Consider the following 24643-nt stretch of genomic DNA (forward strand, 5'->3'; position numbering starts at 1 on the left):
AAGGAGGAATAGCGGAGACCATTCTGGTAAATCTAAGTTTTATAACTGGATTTGTCTACTATGACTGCTATTTTATGAATGCAACTTGCCCACATAGTTCTGCCTTCTAACAACTGTCCCAGCTTGTTGACCACTCAGGGAAGATTCCATAATGAGACAAAAGCACCAGCACCTACCATATGACTTAGTGAGAGCATAGTTGGGCAGATGGCCTACTTGACTGCAGTGGATGGGCTGGCTTGGCCACTCTTCCATCTGATTCCTTTTCCCAGAGATGATCTGAGTGAGACAGCCAGCCAGCTTTGCTCAGTAACCTTGTTGCTGGCCTAAGATATTGGCTCAGCAATACAGGAGCAGCTTGAGCAGAATAAGATTAAGCCAGGCCTAAAGTGTGCTGTAATATTCTGTAATTACTGTAATGCGGTAATATTTAACACTAGTGAAATTCATGTGACCAGTTTTTACTGAGGATGTTAGCTCAAGTAGGTAAAGGGCCTTTGATGGCAAATACTGTGCCGCTAAACTGAAAAAAGAAAAAGCACATAAACTTCAATAGCAATTAAGTTATTTCTGCTGGCAGGGGTTTACACTATTACTTTTGTTAGATTACATTTGCATAATTTAACATAAAACTGTTCCACCCTGTTCTTTTAAATGGTACTTAATATCAAATCTCCTTTTATGAAAGTTTTTTTTAAAATAAAAGGTATATTGATTAAAAAATGAAGCAGGCTTTCTGATCTTTTAGGATATTGGATGTGGGACAGAATAAATCTTTTGTGTTTGATTTTTTAATTATATTTCAAAGTAGCCTTTTCTGGGAATATCTGTATCTGACAAAACTCCACATGTTGCTTTAGACGTAAGAGTAGGTACTGTATAATTTTGAAAAAAGAACAAAGAAAGTTGAATCAGCTTTTGAAATGTCCAGCAAACTTAGGATTGTTCTTAACAATGAGGAACATTATTGACCTAGTAACAGTTGTTAGCAGAGATTATCAAGAAAGTATCCACTTTTTACCAGGAAAGAGAAATTTCAGTGATATTTCAGGCCAGCCTTCAAAACAATCATTGAAGTTATTCAGAGGCAAACAGCCTGTGAAAATGTCAGCACATCTTTAATATGTTTGACAATTTCCATTTAACTGGCTTCATGATTTAAACAGTGCTTTGCTGACCAACAGTTGGCTCCATATAAAAAGATAGAAGTAATACACTTCTTTTTGAAAACATAGCTCTACCCCAATTTCATTATGCCAGTGTCATCCCAAATCACCTTGCTTATGTGGTCTTTCAGGGCAATTTTTAAGGGAAACCATATTAAGGAAAAATCCATATCAGAATAATCTGAGGGAAATAACTTTTTCTCTGAAATCACATTTTCTCTGTGAATGTTCTGTTTAATATCCACTTTCTCAATTATCTACTTATATTAAAAGCTACAGCCATAACTAACAGATCAAAATATAAGGAGGAAAAAAAATCAGTGAAATTGAATACTTCTGCTAGAGAGGTATGTTGGTCTGGTGTTGTCATTACTTTTAATTGTTATATTGGCTTCACTTCAAATGTCTAAGTTTTAGTAATTATCTTATTAAAAGGGGGGGAAAAAACACTGTTACACTGGGAAAGTGTTTAATTAGTGTTGATTATTCTGTGTTTTTCCACATCTGACAGTCATTAAATGGACATATCTTTTGTTGAATTCAATGCCAAAATAAACTTAACTGAAGCGGATGCTAATTCTCACCAGATTCAATTCATCTACTGAGGCGATTGCATAGTAAATCTCTCATTGTAACTTTCAGTAAGGTACCATACACACTAGTTAAGTTCAAGAATTTTTAAATGGAGGATCACAAGCACCAGTGTTTTGAACTAATATGTGACCAAAAATAGACAGTCAAGTGAATTTTAAGAAACTTTCTGAAAATGGTTAAAAAACAAGCAAAACAAAAATCAAAATAAACAGGCAGGGAGTATTTTAGCCATGTTTACACTTAGTTACAGACGTGGGCATGGCTTAGATGTGGGTTAAACATCCCAGTCGCTGCCAGTCCAGTCTGAGTCTTGCAATATTGCCTTTTTAAACCTTTTTTTTGTTCCTTATCTTTTTTTTCTTTCTTATTTCATATTGCAAAAGCTTACACATATAAAAGATAGACAGATTGGATGAATAATTTCAATAGATATCCTCCCTTTCTACTCAGAGGGCCTGCTAGGTAAACTTGTGAATAGGATCCAGCAATGTTTACTCAGAGCAACCATAAAATAGCTATAACATCACTGTGGGTTTTGAAGGAGGTAGAACCTAAGTGGCTCCAAGTTAGTATGATGGAATCTAGACATGTATAGGTCTGTGTATAAAGGAACAAATAAATAGTAATCAGGCTGAAGCAATGAAAAAGAAGCTTGCTCTGACCTCTGGAAGGCACATTTTTGGTGCCAGAACTGCCTCTCTGGAGAACTGATGTGGGTCCAAAGGTAGGCTAATGAGAATGATGTCTCATTATTTAGAAAAGTGATATATGCATAAGAATTCAAATATTTTTGCATGTTTGCCTATGCAATGAAGTACTCCCCAAAGTCCAGACTGCTTATGCAGATGGCAGATGTATTTTGCAAACTAGCCTTCGGCATGAGAAAAATTAAAAAGCCAACCTTCTTTCATCAAAACTGAATCACACCAGTCTGATAATAGCAGTTATACATAAAATAAATCATAATTGCATGGGTACTTTGTTAAATAAGGAGTTATAAGGCAGAACCTTATATCTTTATGAAGAATGAAGTATAACAGGACATGGACTATAGATTCTGGGGTGTTAGTGTGAGGAGCAAAATTGTACATCTTGCATCCTGTTACTTATCCAAAAACTCTTCCCTACTACCCACATTCTGGATCTGCTGGAACACTGTCAGAGCAGAAAAAGCCACATTGTACCTGCTGACCCTATCAAGCCAAAGAGTAGACTTGTTTAGAAGCATATTGTTAAAGGCCCAGAGTTGTATTATCCATGAAATGCTACACAATCCATAGCTTCGTAGTTTCTGCTGGCACTTCCTGTTCAGAAACAGGAAAAGGAACAGGATATGGCATCTGTTGGGAGAGTAATCATGGATGCTGAAAGTGCAGGGAGACGGAAAGCAAGTGTTTTGCATCAGCTTTATAGGCCTTAGAACATATGTGAGGAAATAAATTTGCCCTCTAATTTCCACAGTTCCTAAGAGATCTGACACTGAATTTCTGGGCCTGGAATAGGGATTCAAGAGAATGTGCTATTTGGTGATAATTAATATACCTTATGGCAATATCCCATGTTTATCATAAATGAATAATGTGCTGCTTGACCAATTTGTTAAACAAATCCAAGAAAGGCATACATCGACCATCCATTTAAAAAGAAAAATAAAGTTCATAAGAGGAAACTGCATAGGTTTGGGTTGTATGTAAATGTAAATTACATTTGAGCACCTTTAAGGTTCCTGACTTGGATCTTAAAATTACTAGACTATTCCACAAAATTACTACATAATGTGCCATTCACTGTAGAACTTCTTTTTTGTTTGTTTGTTTAATGTGGGGAAGTGACTAAATGTTCTCTGTGCAATACATGCTGATTTTAAAAATGCAAGAAATATAGTCCAGCGATATTTATTTGCTTTTTTAAAATGCCTAAGATATGCCAGTGTTAAGGCTTGGCATACTGCAAAAGACAGATCATGACAGGCTCACTTCAGAGAAGGCCAAGAAGCAACCTGCGCGTCCTATCCTATCTCATAGATCACAGGTATCTGGAAGACTGATATATTTCAGCATATTGTCAGAAATGTCTTTTTGGAATTTGATTCTCTTCTGAATCAAGTCAAAGTATGAACAAACATTTTTGCAGACTCAAAGACAGGTCCTTGTGATAAGTATTCCATTCCATATTGATGATCATTGGGGCAAATCCAGATGTTGGTAGGAAGTTCACCAATGCCAGGACGTTTGGCTACAGTTGAGGGATTGTAATTCAGTTGATGTTTTCATGTAGAAGGAAGAGGGAATGGCCTTGAAAGACAGGATGAAGAACCACTATCAAGGCAATGGTCAGCCCAAGAAAGTAATGTGAGTAAACCTCTCAGGCCTATCCCTAGCTGATAGTTCTTCCCCATGAAGATAAAGGGGAAGATAAAGGGAGAAGCCATTCAGACTTACAAGATTCTGTTACTATAGCTTTACAGTTAAAGTAGTACTGACCTACATGGCATAGGTTTCCTAGTGTGTTCTACCTTGAATGGCTGACAGTTTCACTGTTTGCTTATCCCTGTCCAGGGCACCCCTTCCAACATTGGTTGACAAGTAATGAGTCCTGGCTATCACTTCAGCTCAGATATTCTCATAAGCAACAATGTTCTGGATTATATGAATGCATTCAACAACAACAACAAAAAATCATCAAAGGCCTTAAGAAGACCCTACCTGGTTGCACCTTACCAATATTACTTATCTAATGTCTGCACATATGTAATGCATAGACAACTGTGTGTGGCATGTGGAGTCTTAAAACTTCTTTGCATCCCATCCACCAGAGTTGAAAGAGAAAAAAAATCTCTTCAGTGCCAAAGTTATAAATGACATTTTGTAAGACCCTGAAGACCTGGTTGTTTTCCCAGACCTTGGGTTAGGGTGGATACAGTCCCTTCTTGGATGTGTTTTTGTCTATGATTTTGTATCCAGCAAGTGGATCCCATATGGTTTTGTTTTGTATTTTTATTTTTATTGTATTTTTCTTTTTGTTGCTTATTATATTGTGAGCACCCAGAGTTGGCTTGGAGTTGGGTGTCACCTAAATATAAATAAACAAATAAATAAATGGTTAGCAGAATAAATATACAGTCATTGGGACAGTTGCCTAAACGTTGTTTCATTCCACCTTAAATATACCATGAAACCAAGTTATTTTTTTCCTAGTAGGAAAAACTTGAAATCAAACTTGAAAAGAAAAAGAAAAAGCAATGCCATGTTGTGATAGCTATAGGAAAGCACAGCCCAGGCTATTAAGTAGAAAAGCTTATGCTTTAAAACTGGAGACTTTTCTTCATGTCATTCTAACCCTCTTAATTTAAAGGGTGTTTGTTCTTCAGGCAAAAGGTTGGTATGCAGCACATACTTTGTATACATGGCCTCCATAGCCATTGAAGACTTCCCATCCATAGAAAATAAGGCAAAATACTGTACTTAGAAGAGTTGATCAGATATTGTAATTCTTCCCAGCAGGGCTGGCCTTGCAGTCAGGAGAGTGAGCTGATTAGCAAATTGAATCTTCCGGTTGCAAAAGAAATGCTTGTGGGAGTTTCTGCTGAAGATCCTGCAATAAATACCTTGGCTTCAGATGATACGCATTTTAACTCAACATTGAGACAGTTCCACCTGTTCCACCTCAGGTAGGAATTATTCATGCACTTACAGTCTATGTATCATCTCTTCTTACCCTAAAGGACCTCGATTCTCTCTCCCCCACAGTTTGTCTACTGATGTTGGCTGCACCCCTTACCTCAGAGATGAGCAACATTATTCAGCTAGAAGCTACGCTGTAACTTCCTGACAGCTGCAGGGATTATGGCCAGAAACTGTGTAACATCACCGTAGCGGGTGGGGATGGAGATAGATGATAGATAGATGATCAACCATTAAAAACAAATCTTAGAAAGACTTTGATCATAAACAAGTAAAAAAAATTGCTTACATCTTTCAGGAATTCTGCAAGTTTCACATCCTGCCAATCACTTCAGGTCCGTGTCTCTTAGCCTGTTAACTTCACAGGAATATCTTAGTAGTGGCTGAATTGTGGAAGATTAAGTAGAATGCAACTTAATTTAATTACAAAGACCCTTATTCTGCCTCCCCCACAATTTCTACCTTCCCATTCCCTTCTTAAAACAATCACTGGGGAATACTTGCTGCTCTACAGAAGACTGAATAAGCAATGATACTGGTGAAGAGTTGATCTAGAACTCATTGCTGGAGCTTGATCTCTTGACTGAAGCCTTTGCTTACCTGGTGCTCTCTAAATGTGTTGGGATTAAAACTCCCATAATTTATTTGTCAGCCATGCTGCCTAATATTCTAGAATTTTCCTAACACTTCTGGAGGATGCCATATATCAGAGGGCTAGTCTAATGTCCTTACCTCTTAGATAATTTTGCTAAACCTGTTAATGATGCTATATATGTAGATCTGTGTTGGCAAGTTTGCCAAAACAACATATTGCTTCTTGACCCACAGTTTTTCTGTTACAATTTATGCCAGTAAGCATAAGGGATACAATCCTGCACTCTTCCATGTGTTCAGCTGACATCAAAATTATGTGCAGATAGGGGCATATTGTAAAGAATTATTTATTTAAGGTATAAGCAATATCTCAAACCCTAACAATCTCCAGACCCTAGGACAAGGTATTGATGGCAGTATAGAACTGGACATCATCAGCATACTGAAGATGCTGTATCCCAAATGAACAGATGACTTCTTCCAGTGGCTTCCAGTAAATGTCAGGGGAGAGTAGATTGAATCCTGATTTACATCACAAGGGAGTAACCACATGGGTAATCTGTCCCCCATCTCCTCCATCTCTGAAGTGACTGGAGCTGCCTGCTAAGGGAGGAAGAGAACCATCGTAAAAGAGCACCTCCGGTCCCCAACCCTTGCAGACAGTCCAGAAGGATACTACCTACCATGGTATCCAAGGCTGCCAAGGCATCTAAAAGGACCAGGAGAGATACACTACCCCTATCTAGGTCCAAGCAAAAGCAACCAATGTGATCACTGATCTGTACCCAGGCCCCTGATTGAAAAGAGTCCAAATAATCTGCTTCCTTATGTAGGGTGCTGTGTAGCTGTACATTAATCATAGTCTCAGAACTTCTCCCAAGAAGGAAAAGTTGTCAAGTATGGATTAATCTGGAGGGGTCTTTTCAGTAATGAATGCATCACAGCCTCCTTCAAACCATGGGTGTGTGAAGGATCCCATCCATAAATGATTGGGGACAACCCAGAGAACACCCTATCCACTTCCCAGGGTCTACAGGCCTAAAGGATTCCAGATAATATGACCATGAAATATGACTCTGCCCATGAAAAGTCAAATTGTTGGTAAATTTGAGTGACTTCTTGGCAAAATGTTTTGTAAACCAATCATAGCAATTGGGTGGGAGATCTAACTGGTGCCCTCTGCCCAGAAGGCAACTGGCACTCTGAACAAGGCTGCTGGCCAAAAGTTTGCTGACACAGTAAGGAAAAAGAAGTAACAGTGATTCACTTGCCTTTCCATCAAGATATAAGCTCAAACCTGAGCTCATATCCCCACTTGGTCAGAATCACATTTCATCTTCTTCTACTGGTTATCTAGGCTTCACTCCTGCAGCTTCATTTCTCAGAGCTCCTCAGTAAACAAAGAAAATTGCTTCTTAGGAAAATATGAAAACACTCATGTCACCTCCTGTTGCTGGTGGCTAAACAGGAGCCCAAAAAACTTCCCCAAAGGCTGCTGCTTCCCAATCCCCAGCACCCACCAGAATCTATCCAGATCCATAAGGATCACCTTAATTAGCATGAGCATAGAGATCCTGTGTGATGATTAATGTAATATAGATCAGGGAGTGTTCTGATTACAGCAAAAGACTTGTCTATGTCTAGATCACTAAATAACTGTTCTTATTTAGTAGACAAGAGTAAGATTCAATAAATCTTTTTGTACTTCTCCAATATTTTTAATCCACAAAAAAGGGAACAGCAGCAACAACAAAAAAGGCAAACCTAATAAAGTACATAGTTAAAGGACAAGTTTAAAAAAAAATCAATACTTGTTTTTAGAAAAAAAAAGTACAATTGTGTGCATCTAATTAATTACTTATTGGTGAAAGTCATGGAAAGGTAGAGAAAAATGTTACTCATGCACTAAGTTTAAAAAAATGGAAAGCTGCATTTCAGGTCTTAAGGTGTAGACAAAGTACTTGTAGCTTAATGGACAGATGATGAACATTTTCAGCAATAAATTACCAGGGACCTTTCATGAAATTCAGCAGCTGGCCAGAAACAGACTCATTGTTCCCATGTCTTCCTTGGATGCTTTGCCTTCCCCTAGAAATCCCATGCTAAAGCTTTATGAATCTGTATAGTCAAGATTGATTTCATACATTACCTCAAAAGGCAAAAATTATCACTCTTACATCAAGGCAAATAAATGTTCCAGAGATGTGGCAAATCTTGCATATCTATAAAAGAAGATACATTCAGGATATTCCCAGCACGATCCCTGTCAGAGCAAAGACGGAACAAAGACAAAGGAATCAGTATTCCGGGCTAAGGAAACAATGGCTTTCCTACGTAACTTCAAGGCACAGCAATAAGTTAGTGAATCCTTAAACGCCACTCCTTGCTTCTATAGAATTGTTTTAATGTATAGGGGTAGATTGTATGAATGTTTGAAAGAGATGCAAAGTGTACGCTAGTTAGTTTCCTCCTGTTCAGTGTATCAATCCACTTCAACAACGATAAGGTTCCACTGTTCTGGAAATGACGTAATCCAAAATATTTGTACAGTGTAAAATAGGTACATAGCTGTTTTCTGTACATTGGCATTGCTATTTAATATCTAAAATTTAATGGGTAATGTTAAATGCAATGCTGGATACTGTATGGAACTTTAAAAAAATCCTAGAAGATAGATGGCAGAGAACAAATAGAGCAAGATAAATAACAATTAAATACTTGGATTGCCTCCTTCCTTCCTTCCTTCCTTCCTTCCTTCCTTCCTTCCTTCCTTCCTTCCTTCCTTCCTTCCTTCCTTCCTTCCCTCCCTCCCTCCCTCCCTCACAAGTGTTTGGTTATAATTCTGAATCTTAAGGTGGAATCTGCAGACACCTATGCAACATGCCCATTGGTGCCTGTCAGGCTGCATGGTCCACCTGAATTTATTTTGTTTTTTAGATTCCTTTAGTTCAAAACCATGAATGGGAAGTAAGCATGATGCCAAGAAGAGCGTTGGCCTCTAGCATTACTTTTATTTTTAAGAATGCATCTGAATTTCACATGAGCTGCATAGACATTCTTGGAAAATAAAGAAGGTGGCTAGTTCTCACTCAGTACTTTGTTTGGAAATACGCCCAACTGGCCTGAAGAAAGATTGAGGTGTTAGAGAGCATCTTAGGGAGCCTGAGGGAGTTGCAGGAAAGCCCGCTTGGCTTTCTGCTCAATAAATGTTCAGTGGTTAGTAGTCAAAGATCCAATGATTGGCTGTCAAAGATTGGTTGTTTATTGGTCCAAAGGTTTGGCTTATGGAACCAAGTTATTAACTGGTCTTTTATAGCTTTATGATTTTCTATTAAAGTTGTGATTATGTCTCTGTTAAACAGTATTCTGCTTGAGCTGACATGGGAAACATGTCGCTTGTAGTAAATATCTAACAGTCAACAGATGCTGAACCTGCAAACTGGCCTTAAAAGAATGTGCTTTAACATTCCGAGCATCTATTCGATAGATGTTTATACTCTGTACACAACAGCTGCTCTTCTTGACTCTACTATACGTAAACTGAAAAGTTTCAAGTTGCGCTCGGAAGACCAGCAGTCCTCTCTATAAAGGAAAACCTTTGTTTCATATTCACAGAGTCAGTGTATGTGTGTGCATTTTAACCTCAATAACCTCTTTGTCCACCTGGTCTAGGAAGGGTAGGCAGTGAAATAAAGTTACTGGGAGTGATTATGCTGTCTTCTGTACCTCTCACCACTACTCCTCTCCTGGTTCTTCTAGCTGCAGGCATTGGCGAAGAAACTCCTATTTCCTCAGCCATTTCCCACTGTAAAGAATGGCTTATTGCTGTTCCAAAATCAACGACATAGTTTGGAAAAAATTACTATAATTCTATGGTGTAAAACACATCCTTGGGAACAAGACAAATGATGAGATAGAAACCTTAGTTGCAGCCCATTGGTTCCTAGGATCAGTTGACATGTGTAGGAGGAGAGTTTCTATCCGCTTCTCCCCCTGTAACCATCTTTCTTCCTTTGTGGAGGAAAATTCCGATCAGTGTGTAGGGGGTTGTCCTCAATTATGTGAGAGAGGGTATGGGGAGGAGGAGGGGCTGGGAAACTTCCTTTCCATTTACTTCTTTAGGTTTTTTTAGCAAAAAGAATTCTTATTCTCTTTTCTTCCATTTCTGAGAGAGATATTGTGCCTATATTGTTTTTTCCCTGCTGCTATTAGCAGCTGGAGGTTAAGGGACTGGATCAAGAAAATGCCATAAGGGAAAATTGTTAATCCCCTTCTCTCATGCTTGCATCCAAGTCCAAATAAAGCCCCACAACTGCTTTTTGATACACAGACAAAAGCTAGTCTACAAAAGCAATAGTTTCTTGTTGTTTTTAATCAGAACTGGCAATAGATTATACTTATGATTATAGGTAGAAATACACTGTAATGATAAAAAAAAAAAAACAAAACACTGCACTTTATCATTACAGTTTTGCCAGCAAATGTGCTTGGCATGGTCTGCATTTAATCATAAGATCCTAAAGGCTGTATAGAAATTACCAAGAACTCATTTATCTTACCAAACTACAAAAAGAAAGTTTCAATAATTGCGAGACAAGGGAGGGGGGAGGGGAGGTTTCTTTGCTTGTATTGTAAATTACCATCCATATTATTATTCACTTTCTTTTGTACATAGCAGTCTTTCAAAGAGTTTATCTATGGAAACGTTTCTGGGGAGATGTCCAGTGTGCAATGAAATCCTCCAAAACCTTTTAAAGACATCTTTTACTTTCTCCATCACACTCAATCTAATTTTTGAAAGCTACTTTGAAAGGAATGGATTGCATGTTTTGATATGTTTCAATTTTGCAGTTACCTATTACTTCTCTAAAATAGCCAGAATTAACAACTCCTTTAGGGCTTTCATCAGGTGGGATTCCTGCTGTTTTCCTTGGAATCAAATTCAAAAGACGTCATTTGGCATGCAACCCATGAAGAATATTTGCTAATCCATCAATATGACAACACAAATGAAACTGAAACCCTACTGTCTTCTCCATGGCTCAGTGGTACAATAGTATTTACAGATTAAAAACAGCTTATACTTCACTAGCTCTCCAAGTTTGTTTATTCTTTTTTTTCCGAAAAGAAGAAATAGAGCCTTTCTCTCATTTGTCAAGAGCTAATGACTTGAAAAACTGAGGACTTAATGAATACCGTTCAAGTTGCACCATGGCGAATATTGACAGAACTACACTGGATCTTTAAATGTAATTGAAACTCATTTAAACTTATTAAAAACTGGTAAAAATTATGTGCAAGTGATTTAGTGTGGAACCAATAGGCAACAGTGGCTATAATACCATTACATTTAACATAAATGCAAGTTGGAAATTGCCAGCAGGTCCAACACAGTCTCCTTTGTCCACAAATGGAGAAACCCCTGAAAAAGGAAGGAACTGGTGGGAGAAGATTCATAAAAGAAAAGTCAAGAGGGCCAATATGACTAGAAGTTATTTAAAGCCAGAATAATTGAGGCTTCACTGGAATATATTCCAAAATGTAAGAAAGGGTCAACCAAGTCCAGGAAGAGGCCAGCATGGCTGCCTAGTAGTGTTTGGAAACTGTAAAAGTAAAGAAGGCTTCCTTCAGGAAATGGAAAGCCTGTCCTAACAAGGAGAACAAAGGTGACAATTATAGATGCAAGAAAAGAATGTGAGGAGTGTATGGCAAAAAACAGTAAGGGAAACAGTAAAAACCTCTTTAAATATATTCAAAGCTGAAAACCAGCCAGGGAAGCAGATGGGCCTTTAGATGACAAAGGAATAAAAGGGATGCTAGAGACAGATATGGAGATTGCTAAGAAGCTGAATAAATTCTTTCAATCTGAGTTTAGGACAGAAGACTTAGAATAAATACTTGAGCCAGTATTGACTTTTTCGGGAAGGGCTGGCACAACTAAAGCGAGTTAGGGTAACAAGAGTATATTCTAGAACCTCATATGAAACAACATATCACTGGCTCCTGATGTCACCCAGGAGTTATTTAAAAAACATCAAATGTAACTTATCCCTCATACTAAGTTCAGTGCCCAAAGGCTGGAAGACAGCTACTGTGACACCAATTTTTAAGTAATAAATCAGAAGAGATTCAGGAAATAGGATCTAGGCTGGCCAGCTTAACTTCTGCTCTGAGCAAATTGATGGAAACAGTAATTTTTAAAAACTTAAGTATAAAGGAACAAACCTTGCTGAAAGAAAATCAGCATGCATTCTGCAAAGATAAATCATACTTCACCAAACCTTTGGAGTTCTTTGAGAGTGACAAGAAGTACATCAACGGAGATGAATTGTATAGTTGGACTTTCAAAAAAACCTTTGTCAAAATTCCTCCTCAAAGGAATAAACTTAGTAGCCATGGGATGAGATCACCCATCCTTTTATGGACTGCAAACTGGTAAAAAATGAGAAAGGAAGATGTAGCAATCAATGAGTAATTTTCTCAAGGAAGAGAAGTGAAGTCTCCCAAGGACTTGTGTTGGGACTGATTGTTTTGAACTTGTTCATAAATGATATTGAGAGGGATAAGCAGTAAGCTAGCCAGGTTTGGCAGTAAAACCAAACTATTCAGGTGACAAAAACCAAAAGCGACTGTAAAGAGCTCTAGAAGGCTCTCTTTATGCTGGCGAATTGTCAAGCAATGGCAGATGTGATTCAGTTGAAGTCAGTGTAAAACAATGGGCACCGAGGCAAAAAAGCCTCAGTCTGCTACAGCCTGAGCTGCCTGTGTGCATCATCAAGAAAACGTTGTTGGAGTCATACTGGATACTCGATGAGGACATCAGTTCAGCTTCTATCAGTTGTGAAAAATGCAAGATCCTTTCTCATTAGGAAACCATTAGGGATCATTCGAAAAGAGAAAAAGCTGCATTGTAATGCCTTAGTACTAATCTATGTTTGTCTGCGTCTAGAATATTACATACAGTTCTGGTGACTTTTGAAAAGAATGTTAATCAAACTGGAAAAAGGTGTAGGACAGGGTATGTTGCTCTTTGTTAATAGTGCAAGAATGCACGAAAGCCTGTCTGTCTTGTGGATTTAGGGCATTCTTAGAACTTGGCTCCATTGGGGCTTCTTGATCTTACTCTTTGTGGTTCATTGGAGGTGATTTATTGTTCTGCCAAGGTTGCCACCAACACTACATAGGGCAAGCTGTATTTACAGCAACGAGTCAAGGAGCACATAACTGCAGCAAAGAACCAAGACCAGAAAAACTTAACAGCCACCCATGCCCTCAAATAAACCATCCATTTGACTGGGATAGTACAGATATAATCAGCCAAACAAATAGCAGAAAAGGCAGAGAATTCCTGGAAGACTAGCACTCAAATAAAGGAGCTATCAACAAAACAACAGAACTGGAAACAATTTACCACCCAAGCAGATGCAAGATCCAAACCATTCACAACAGACTGAAAAGGCAAACCAATGAGAACAGAACTAACACCATATTCAATCACCAATCAATGGACACTTCCCAAGAAACACTCAATCACCAACCAACCCCATATAATTCAAACCCATGCAGATCATAAATACAGCAAGGCATCTACAACTTCTGGATCAATGTGCTGATGAAACCTTGCTGTAACATATAGAGAAATGTCTGCAGCAGTCTTGATCTACACTTGGGCACAGATATTACTGAGGCCAGAGAACTCCAAAGAAAGTATGTATTTTTTTTTCAAACAGCAAATAATTAGCCTGCGGAATCATAATCACAAGATGTGATTACCTGAATGGCTTACCTGAATGGCTTTAAAGCAAAATAAATTCCTGAAGGACAGATCTATGAAGAGATGCCAGTTTTGAAGTTTTAGTTACACCTCCAAGTTGGAAGTGGTAGCATGACTACAAATAAGGGAACAGGAGTGGGAAAGGGTATGTCTCTCTCTCTCTCTCTCTCTTTCTCTTATATGCATATGAGCACATCAGAACAGCAGAACTATTCCTATGTTCTTATGGAAGCAGCTGGTCCTATGATGGATCAATCAGTTGTTACTGAAGTGCTGATGAACAGCAATTCCCCATGAATTATTTATATCAGTCATTTGCATCATATGGCTTTTTAAGTGCTTTATTATACTTGGTTTTTTTCTGCCCTGGGTTAAAAAAATGAGAAAAAAATTAAAGATATGAATTAAATGGAAAATTAGGATGAGATATTATATCTCCTGTCCTTCTGTTAACATCCCAAAATGTATTGCTTTAATTAGCTTGTCTCTTCTTGGTTATATTTAACACAATCCTATCTGTCCCTGAAAAACAAACTCAGGTCAGCTGTTCCTTTCACTTATATAACACACCCTTATGTTAAAGAACTACTAACCTAGTAGCCATAGGCATCAAAAACGTGCATGTAAATGCATTTATTTCTAGGCAGGGTAGCACATAGACAGATAAAAGGTAGGTTGAGTGATGGAGGAAAGGGCAAGCAGGCTCCTAGAGGAACTATCACTGCTTCTCTAAGCTTCAACAAATTAATCATCAAAATTTGCAGGTTTTCGTTTTGTAAGCTTACATTGATTGATTGATTGACTGATTATGGGCCATCAAGTCAGTGTCATCTCTTAGTGACCCAATAGATAGATTTTCTCCATAATGATCTGTCCCTAACCTGGTCTTTCAGGTCCTCCAATGGTGCACCCATTGCCACTGTAACTTACAATACTAATATTTAGCAACTCTTCTCTTTTTACCAGTTGGATTGCCAGAGGTAGCTGGCCATTCAGTTGACAGAATGTATTTATCAATCATTTATTTGGTGATGATAATACTTTATGAGAATTACCATCTCATTGTCTGAATACTCTTCAGAACTCTTTGCAACTTGCCTTTAATAACACTGGAAGGTACAGATTCCAGGGGTTGTAACTCAAAGTAGATCAGTCACCTAGATCTTGCGTAATTGCTGCTGAGTGATCACTTGGGATTCCTCTACCTAACTATTTCAGGAAAATGAGCATTTCCCCAGTGCCCAAAGGTACCAAAAGGTAACTTTATAAGCTCATTGTCTTCTTTACAGAAGATATTTGGAGAGGGAAGAGCAGTTGCTTATAGCTGCTTTTTTCGTGATTCCATTAAACATATGAATCATAGAGACAAAATGCAGTAATAAGGTGATGGAATGTGTTCCACTTGGGCCTTCAGGCACATCATATCAGTTAACAGACAATAAATGGTGTATTTATAAATATCTGAATTGTAACAATTAGCAGTGGACAGACAAAAAGATTAACAAAAAGTTCTGAAAAAAAAAACTAGAGTAGAAAAGAATTTTGTTTGGACAACCTGGAAAGAACTTAAGCTTTAAAAAAATGGCAAGTAAAAGTGACAGACTTCTCCATCCAAGAAGAAGTCTATAAGTTATTCCTGTAGCTCTTTGAAGACTGAATATGAACTGTGTGGATTCAGCCATTCTTGATGTACTAACTTCAGACTGCCAACTTCCACATCAAAATCAGCTCTTGTTTTAACAACCGTACGGCAGGTAGGGATAACATATTCTCCAAACTGGGAATAGATGCACCTATGAAATTTGGTTGCTGCAATTAGAGAAGAATTGTATTTAGTTTGTTTTTCCTTGAGGACTTAAAAGATCTACAAGTTGCTCCATAAACTTGCTGGAAAGAATTTGGAATTTTAAAAAATGAATGTGAGGCAAACATTATTATATTCATCCATTCCATACAATCCTGGGCTGCAATAACTATGTAAAGAGAGTTGATGTATTGTGTTATGACTGGAAGACAAAAATGCTTGTTCTAGTCAGTGTAATATGCTGTCAAATCATTAAATGAAACACCTAGATTATTATCAAAATCCAAATATTGAAAAACTACAGGAGCATCAATCAGCTTCTAAGATGTCCAGGTTTCATTCCTATATTGCTAAGCATGTAAAATTTATAATAAATTGACCCATTAAATAGCGTGTATCCCCATAACATTATTTAATAGAATTCTTTCTTCAAGCATTATTCTAGTCTTTCTATGATGAACTGAGTGATAATTCTAAATCTTTCTTGTCTAAACAGATATTGTTGTCATTGGCAAAAGTTAGGCATGGAAGATATTCACTTCCACTGCTATTATACTACCCAAGAACCAGTTCTTCATATGGCATGTAATGTAGATAATCAGAGAGTCAACTTTTTCTGTGGGTAACTAACAATGTTGTAGATAATTGTTTATTCATTGCTGAGTGAGTATTTTTGCACTGATCAATCAAAAGTGTACTGTAAAAACAAAATGCATCAAGGAGGCCCCGTGGTTATTCAGGGGATTCCTAGTTGCAAAGCTTCTTTATGAAAACAAACCAGACTAACCATAGGATATGGATCCCCAAACAGACCAGTAAGGACTGAGTTTGCTTAATGGTGAGGAAATTGCCACTGCTGAGGGAGGAATAAAAAGGAGTACTGAAAGAAAACTCATGTACTAAATATGAACAATGTAAAGGTCCACGCTTTAGAACCTGACCTCTGCTGATTTCATAAACAATACATTTAATACTGGGACAATGCCTATAACAATAACAGAAATGAGAAATTGCTGTCTGATTTTATTTTATAAATACCATTCATTTGGACAAAGAAAGCTTTACAAAGCTCCAGTCTTGTTCCTGTAAGACTAGGTTTGTTAATGATAGAGGAAAGGCATGGCGGTAAGAGAAATCTTTACAAATTCTCCAGTCTCTGTTGATTGACTTATTTAGAAAAGGGTTTCTGACTCCAACATTTTGGCCATGTAATATAATAAATGAGGCTGTTTCTGGAGGAAAATTGATCATCCCAACTACTTTTAGATTACCATGAAATCAGTGGTTTGAAGAATAGAGTATTTTTAATTTTTAAAAAAATTCATTTCATTTGGGTTTTAATCTTCCTTTATCCTAATTGCTCACAGGGGATAGCTTGATTGTATTAAAATTCAAATAAACCTTCCAAAGAGTTTATGTAAAGCTGAATATGATTGACACTGTATTCTTAGATACATATAATATTATTAAGTTCCATGGAACACATTGCAATTTACTTCCAAGTAATCATTAATAAATGCCAGATTGAAACTTTTTATATCCCAGAAATGAAGCATAAATCCAGATGATAGGCTCCTTAGCTCTGGGACTGGAATTAATACATTTTACAATTGTGTATTGGGTATATAAGAAATAAACAACTTCTTGGCACTCTCTACATTTAAATCAATATAAATTAATATCAGTAATACTGGATTTTGACATTCAGTTGTTAGTATTTTTACTTTTATTCTGAACCACAGCTGTTAGCTTTCTCTCACTAAATAAATTCATAAAATGCTTTGCCTGCAAAAACCTCCTGTATTGTTAATATACATATAGATTATTTAAACTTAAACAATTTGTCTGTATTTCTTTTTTAAGCTGTCTATTATTATGGTAAATCACTAAAAAGCAGAAAGGCATGATAAGGGTCAGGGTAATCAGTTGTGAATTACAGAAACATTATGGAAACCCACCTTATTTGGCAGGAAAACAATTGAACAGCTAATTTTGAGCTGTATCAGATTCCAGTAAAAACAATATATTCAATGATTTCATCCAGGAACCAATGCCTTCCTCTGTTCCTGCAGATCATAACCTTTTTCCAGCCTCTTCTCCAACAGAGGAGATGCCTCACCATATCACATTGTGCAGTGGGAGAGCTTTTGAAGATTGGCTCTTGGCAGTATAATGTCAGGCCTCACAGCTAGCTACTGAAAAAAGTTTTATTCTATAAACTAGGCAACATTTCTCTTAAAGAACAAAGCATACCCACTGTGAGTTAAAAAGAAAAGAACTCCATATTCAGTGCAAGGAAAACACAGCTGTACCTGTCAACCTTGGGGGCCTAAGCAAGCAGACTGGGTCTTCCTATAGATCCTTGAAGATGAAACAGGCATTTGAGAATCATAAACATCTTGATTCAGACACATTACATGTATATACAGTATATGAAACTGCCTTATAAAGTTTGGTCTAGTTTAATATTATTATTGACAGGGATTGACAGGGATTAAGGTGTTGTAGGGTTTGAGATCTAATCTACCTTCAACAACAGCAGCAGCTTTGGGCAGTTCTGATATATAATTTTATTAAGAATTTTTATTATAATAGTAAAATCTAATACAAACTGAAGAGAAGAGAAGAGGAGAGGAGAAGAGAAGAGAAGAGAAGAGAAGAGAAGAGAAGAGAAGAGAAGAGAAGAGAAGAGAAGAGAAGAGAAGAGAAGAGAAGAGAAGAGAAGAGGAAGGAAGGAAGGAAGGAAGGAAGGAAGGAAGGAAGGAAGGAAGGGGAGAGAAGAAAGAAAGAAGAAAGAAAAAAGTAAGAATATAATAAAGAGAAAAGAAATATATAAAGAGGTAACTTCCAACCTTCATCACAAGAAGTATAAACAAATTTAGTGACTCTTCACCCCCTCTGAGGTTACAACCAATTAAATCTACATCCCATATCCCATCTCTTATCTATAGACAAATACATAAAGCACAATCTTTTCAGTCCTGGTGTCAGGAGAAAGTCCATAAAGGGTTGCCAGAAGTAACAACATACTTTAGTTCTTTCAAATGTTGTCATAGGATTTCATTTCTTTTCATTTCTTCTTTGTCCCTTTGCACAGCAGAGTTCTTCAAGGCTTTAACAAGCTTCTTTTGTAAACCCAATAGGAAAAAATTGTCCTGGTCACTCTCTTGGTTTATCATTTGTATTTCCCTTTTGAATTTTAAAACATCAGTCAATTTCTTTTGTAGATCTGGTGAAACATCCTTTTCCAAGTCAATCTCTTGGTCTGTCAGTTGTAAATCTACTGTCAGTTGTAAATCTTGTCAGATAAAATTTTTCTACATTTGTCATTTACCCAATAACATGCTTTGGACATAGTCTATCCATAGAAGCAGACATCATTAGTGACATTGTTGATATTGTGGCTACTAATTTTTGACACCATTCTTCAAAAGTCTTCTTCAGTATTTTCATTATTATAAGGTTTTGCATTTTGTAGGCTTGTATTTTTTTTCCTTTACCTAAAATCTTTAGTCTCCTCTAGTGTCCAGTTTTTAAATCATGAAATTACTTACCTCTTAACCAAAACCAATCTATTTCCCATGAGAACCTTTCTGTTCTTTATAGTTAATTCCAAAATCTTATTGTAAAAGTTTCAATAGTGCAAACTTATCTGGACCCTTAATCCATTTATAATTTTCTAAGATCAAAATCTTTTTTAGCTTTTTACTATTTATTTCAGATTCTTTAAAGTTCTTAAACTTATAATTAATTTTTCTTTTGTTCAGAGTTGAAGATGAAGACTCTTCACCCGATGAAGACTTTTCAAACTTGTCATTCTGAAAGCCTCTAATAGCTTTAAAATGGTTAATAGACAATTTCTAAATTGATTAGAAAGTGAGGTGCGAAAACTTAGTGTCCTTTAAAAGGCTCCTCTGTGATTGCAAGCAAGATGGCTAATCCCATCGTCTCCCAGCACTCGAACCTACAAAAGACCACTGTTCTGTGGTCTCCTCATGAGGAGCAGCTGTCTGGGGCACATGTAGGCAATGTCCCATCCTCTCCTTATCTGGAAAGGTTCCAAGGAACCAGTCTACTCATTGGTTCTTTGGTCTTTGCCATCATTGTCTTCAGTTCGCCATACCTCCACCAGAAGTGATCTTTGGGCAGTTATTATAAAGATATTCTAGTGATCTTAGCTAATCAGCTGGAGAGGGCTGGACAGTGGGCACAATGCAATCAGGAAGCTGTAAATAGCAAAGTTTGTCCTGTTTTCAACCATGGGATGGACAGAAAACCATGGAATACTTATATGCAACATAAGCAAAAATAATCTGTAGTCAGTTTCAGCTCAGTCAGTCTATATTTTATAGACACCACCAATCAATAGCAGTAGAGTACATTTATCACAGTGAGATTTTAGTTGTAAATTTTAGTTAAATTTAAGTTTTCAATATTCTACTACTGTTTTTCTTTAACAGGTTGGTACAGTGTATAAGCTGGTTTCTTGATGGTAAGAAATAAGAACTAACTAGAAAAACTCCAAGTATTAGAGATCCTTATTATTTGTAGGCATCATTTGCAAATATATCCCTGTCTTTATCCTAATTCTTTTAAAGAAACAAATCAATATCGTAACTTACATTGATGTATATAGGTACAGTAAATAGGTAAAATAATTATAAGAAATGGCCCTGTAAAGAGCATTAGCATAACAGAATAATGCCTTAAGAAATTCCTCAGCTGAGGACAGTGTTGATCAATGTTGTTCTCTGTGTTTTAGGTATATCAACAAAGCAGTTCCTAACAGATTACCTTGGCTGATATAGATGTCTTTCAAGGCCAATACTCTGAATATGGCTGGTTAAAATAATAATATTTTTTAGGTGTGTGTGTTTATCACTATGTTATTTTTTATGCCTGATGTTTTGTTTATATATTATTTGTAAAGTATGCTTGAGGACTATGTGTTATAACTGCAAGGAGGAGGAGGAGAAGGTGGAGGCGGAGAAGGAGGAGGAGAAGGAGAAGGAGAAACAACTTTAAAAGGCCTTTTTGGTAACCAATGGTGCTGCAATTGGACATTTCATTTGTGTTGTGTATATTTTTTCCATCTGATTTCCAAATACACACAGATTCAAGCCACTGTTTCTTTTTTCTTGGGCATTTTATATAGCCTCTTTTCTGAACCACCAACCCTTGGCAGGAAATAGATATTAAGGCTGACATGTTCCTCCTACCCTCATTTTGGTAACTTACCAAATTAGCCATTAACTCTATTTGGTAAATTACCACTCTGTCAATTGCACAAAACCAATTTTATCAGTGAATCCAATCCAAATTGGAGACGAAAGGCGTACTGGCATGTTTGCCCTTTGGAGTTGTATATGAAAAAAGAGGCGAGATAAAAATCTAAAAAAAAATCCACTCTAATTAACTTCAATCCCTGCTAATTAGCCACATAATGCTTAGTGAAAACTGCCCGGATTGCTTTTTCTGCTTGTATAAATTGATGGACTGATAATGAAATTTATAATACTGTAAAACACATTTGGCTTGACTGCATACCAAAGTGCAATTGTTCAAAATAGCAATCAAATAAGCAGTTGGGGGCAGTGGAATAATTCTGAGGGAATGTAACATCGGGGGACCAGTTAAGGCATGCGTTATATATTTCATAAGCAAGGTAGTTGAAACACCAATAGGTTAGAACACCTGTGTAATTTAATCCTTTAATATTTGAATGGTTAACTTACTTTCTATCATGTGGGCCCTCAACGTGCTCTCCACACATTCCTTGGCACCAACCAACGTCTTTCATAAGTTCTTTTAAATTTTTTGAATTAAAAGAATGTTCAAGTTATTATGGTCATTGATGAATGTTTTACACAAATCAAAAATTATAAAATACCAAGGATATTCCTCTGGAAAGAATCAGAGGAAAAGGTAAAATAAATACGTGAAGTGCACAAAAAGAATCTAAGCACTATCCTTAAGATATTACAAAGAGAATGAAACAATATTAAAAATAAGATGTTAAGAATAACATATTAATAAAATATAATTACTTGCATCTTAAAAGCTAAATTAAGAACACCCCCCATTTATTGATTTAAATTTATTTCATTTAAATACTTTATATGGCTACCCTTCTCATTATAGTGACTCTGGGCAGTGTACAAAGATTAAAAACCCAACAGTTAAACACAACAACCTATGACACCTGAGATAAATGATACATTCCAATCCTAAAATCACATTAATTACAGAACTTGCCTGGACTCCTGGCTCAACTGCCTGGGGAAACAGCCAGGCCTTCAGAGCCCTGAGGAAGGCTAACAGAGTTGGGGCCATTAGATCTCCCAGGGGATGCTGTTCCACAAGCACAGAGAAGGCATGACTCCCGGGCCCAACAAGATGATCTTGTTTAATAGAGGGGACCTGGGTATGCCCTCTCTGCTAGGTCTGGTGGAAGGACCAGAAACAAGAGAAGAAAGGCAGTCCTGGAAGTAGCCTGGCCCTATGCTATGCAGGGCTTTATAAGGACAACCAGCACCTTGAATTGTACCCAAAACCTACTAGGAGCCAGTGCAGCTTGTGGAGCAGCCGTGTTTTATGGGTGTAGCAAGAGACCCTCAAACTTCCCACACTGCTGCATTCTGGATCAGCTACAGCTTCCAAATGCTCTTCAAGGGTAGCTCCATGAACAATGTGTTACAGTAATCCAAACAAGAGGTAGCTAAGGCATGAATCACCATGAGCAAAGCCTCCTGGTTCAGAAATGGGTGCAATTGGTGAACCTGTGCAAAGGCCACCCCTAGCCACCCTGTCACATTCTTTGAGCAGGAGCCATGAGTCCAAAAGGACCTCCAAGTTGTGTAGCAATTCTGATTGGGGAAGTGTACCCCCAGGCAGAGTTAGAGGTAGAATATTTCCAGAGCTTGGGGAAGGGGCTTGAAACCCATAGCCACACAGTCTTGCCTTGATTGAATCAAAGCCTCAGTCCAGACCCTCATAGCCTCTAGGTGCTGGGAAAGGATCTTGGCAACATCAGTTGGTCGGCCTAGCATGGAGATGTACAACTGGGTATCATCAGCATGTTAATGATACCGTACCCCATGCCAACAAATGACCTTGCTCAGCTGCTTCATGTAAATGTAGAAGTGGCAAGAGGGTAGAGCCCTGAGGCACCCTTCAGGCTCAACCTTTCGCCCCCTTTCAACACTGACTTGAACCAGCCTCAAAGAAAGGAGGAAAAACATAGTACCTGCCTCCTCCAATCCCCTAAGCTGGGCCAGAAGGATACCATGATGAATGGTATCAAAGGCTGCTGAGAGGTCAAGGACAGCCAGAACAGATGCACTACCCCCATCTGGAGCCCGCCAGAGGTCATCCACAAGTGTTATCAATTGTTGTCTCAGTGCTATAACCAGGCTTGAATCCTTATAATCTGCTTCTTCCAGGGTCCTCTGGAGCCATAGGCCAACTATCTTCCCTAAAAAGGGAAGGTTGGAGACTGGATGAAAACCGTCTAGCTATGCCGGGTAATCTCTTAAGGAGGAGGCAGATGACTACCTTCTTCAAGGTGGATAGAACCACTCCCTCCTTCAGAGAAGCATTCACCACTGACTGGACCCAACTACCTGTCACTTCCTTGGAGACCTATAGCCTCTTCTAACTGATGTACATGATTAGTTGCCTGTGCTAGATAAACTTGTATCTATCATTTGGAAAATTAGAAGGAAATTATACAATTTAGTGCTTCTATACCTAATAGAAAATCAGCTATATCCTGGTTAATTAGTCCCTTCTTTTTAATTAGTACTTTGCTTTCTATTAGCAATTTCAACTCCAAAAGATGTGTTCCTGTCCATATTCAGACTCTTCAGATTCATGATAAAGGTCAGGTGGCTACCTCTGCCCAACCCCAGACCAGTTATAATTAACAGGAACTAGATTCCCTTAAGTCTTGTCACCTTACTCACTCTCTGAACAACCATAGGCACTGGACATTGTGTTTCATAAGTTGCATCTTCCTGTAAGTCAAGTGAAGACAATTTCTGATCCACCAAGTGTTGTTTAACATCTCCCAGCATTTTTCACTATTGGCTGGTTGTCTGAGTGCTGAAATTCAGTATTATTTGGAGTGCCACAGGCTGCTATTTCCTGCTCTGCTTAGTGTAGATTAACAAATGTTTAATGCTTATTTTATTTTAAAAATAGCTGCTTATTTTCCTATTTCCTTTTTTCTATACTCCTTAATACTTATCTTTTTATTTGAGTCTGGAGGGTCTTTTTTTTTTTTTTTTTTTTTGTGTGAGTTTCTGGTAGAACCCAGAGGATAGTTCTATTTTTAATCTGCTTCTTAGTCCTTTTGAATCACATTATTGGGTACCAAGCTATAAGGAAGTTGTTGTGATTGTTGGTTTTTAAAGAGGAACAATCAATAGAAGTGAATATGTGTAGCACAGGGTTGAACCGTGGAGTCCTTGGGGTTCTCTGAGCTTGGTTGCTTTCTTGCAAATGTTTTGCTACCTGGCTAGGTAACAACTGAAGATGTTACCTAGCTGGGTAATGAAATCTTTGCAAGAAAACAACAAAGCTCAGAGAACCCCAAGGACTCCAGAAGAGGAACAATTGCTGAGGCTTTACCAGTTGGACATCAGTAAGTTTGTTGGCACTCCTCCTTATTTTAAAGTTATTGCCCATTCCAAAGAAACATACTTTATACGACAGGCTTAAAAACATGTGAGCAATATTAATTTATTAATTTATAATCAAGGACCAAAACCAAACAAAAAATATTATACATAACCAAACACTATGAACTAAAATTGAAAATACAAATCCATTAATTAAAATTGCCAAAGTTATATAATTAAATGTTGAACAGTAATGTTGACATAAAAAATTTGCTGATCCTTCTGGAGTTCTTGGATAATCAATCAGCAAAGGAAAAAAGAAGATTCTCTTCCTCTAAGCTACAATCACCATGAATTAGTAGAAGCATTTTTATATCAGCTTGAATACCTATGTCAAAAACAATATA

At 37.5% G+C, this 24643-nt stretch overlaps 1 long non-coding RNA gene across 2 annotated transcripts in view; it reads left to right on the forward strand.

Moving 5' to 3' along the window:
- The window catches only part of LOC148216842 (uncharacterized), a 41426-nt gene extending 17349 nt beyond the window's left edge, over window positions 1–24077 (forward strand). Inside the window, exons 5-6 of one of the 2 annotated variants that reach the window (XR_015794385.1) lie at window positions 5261–5430; window positions 23058–24077. This is a non-coding gene — a long non-coding RNA (uncharacterized LOC148216842). The remainder of the gene's footprint in view (window positions 1–5260; window positions 5431–23057) is intronic. The other variant, XR_015794386.1, reaches the window with a different exon arrangement.
- Window positions 24078–24643: the final 566 nt, after the last annotated feature.

Source organism: Python bivittatus, unplaced genomic scaffold (assembly GCF_059951505.1).
Source record: "Python bivittatus isolate LINGU-HERP-01145 unplaced genomic scaffold, Pbiv_v1 ctg000070_np1212, whole genome shotgun sequence".
Taxonomy (NCBI): domain Eukaryota; kingdom Metazoa; phylum Chordata; class Lepidosauria; order Squamata; family Pythonidae; genus Python; species Python bivittatus.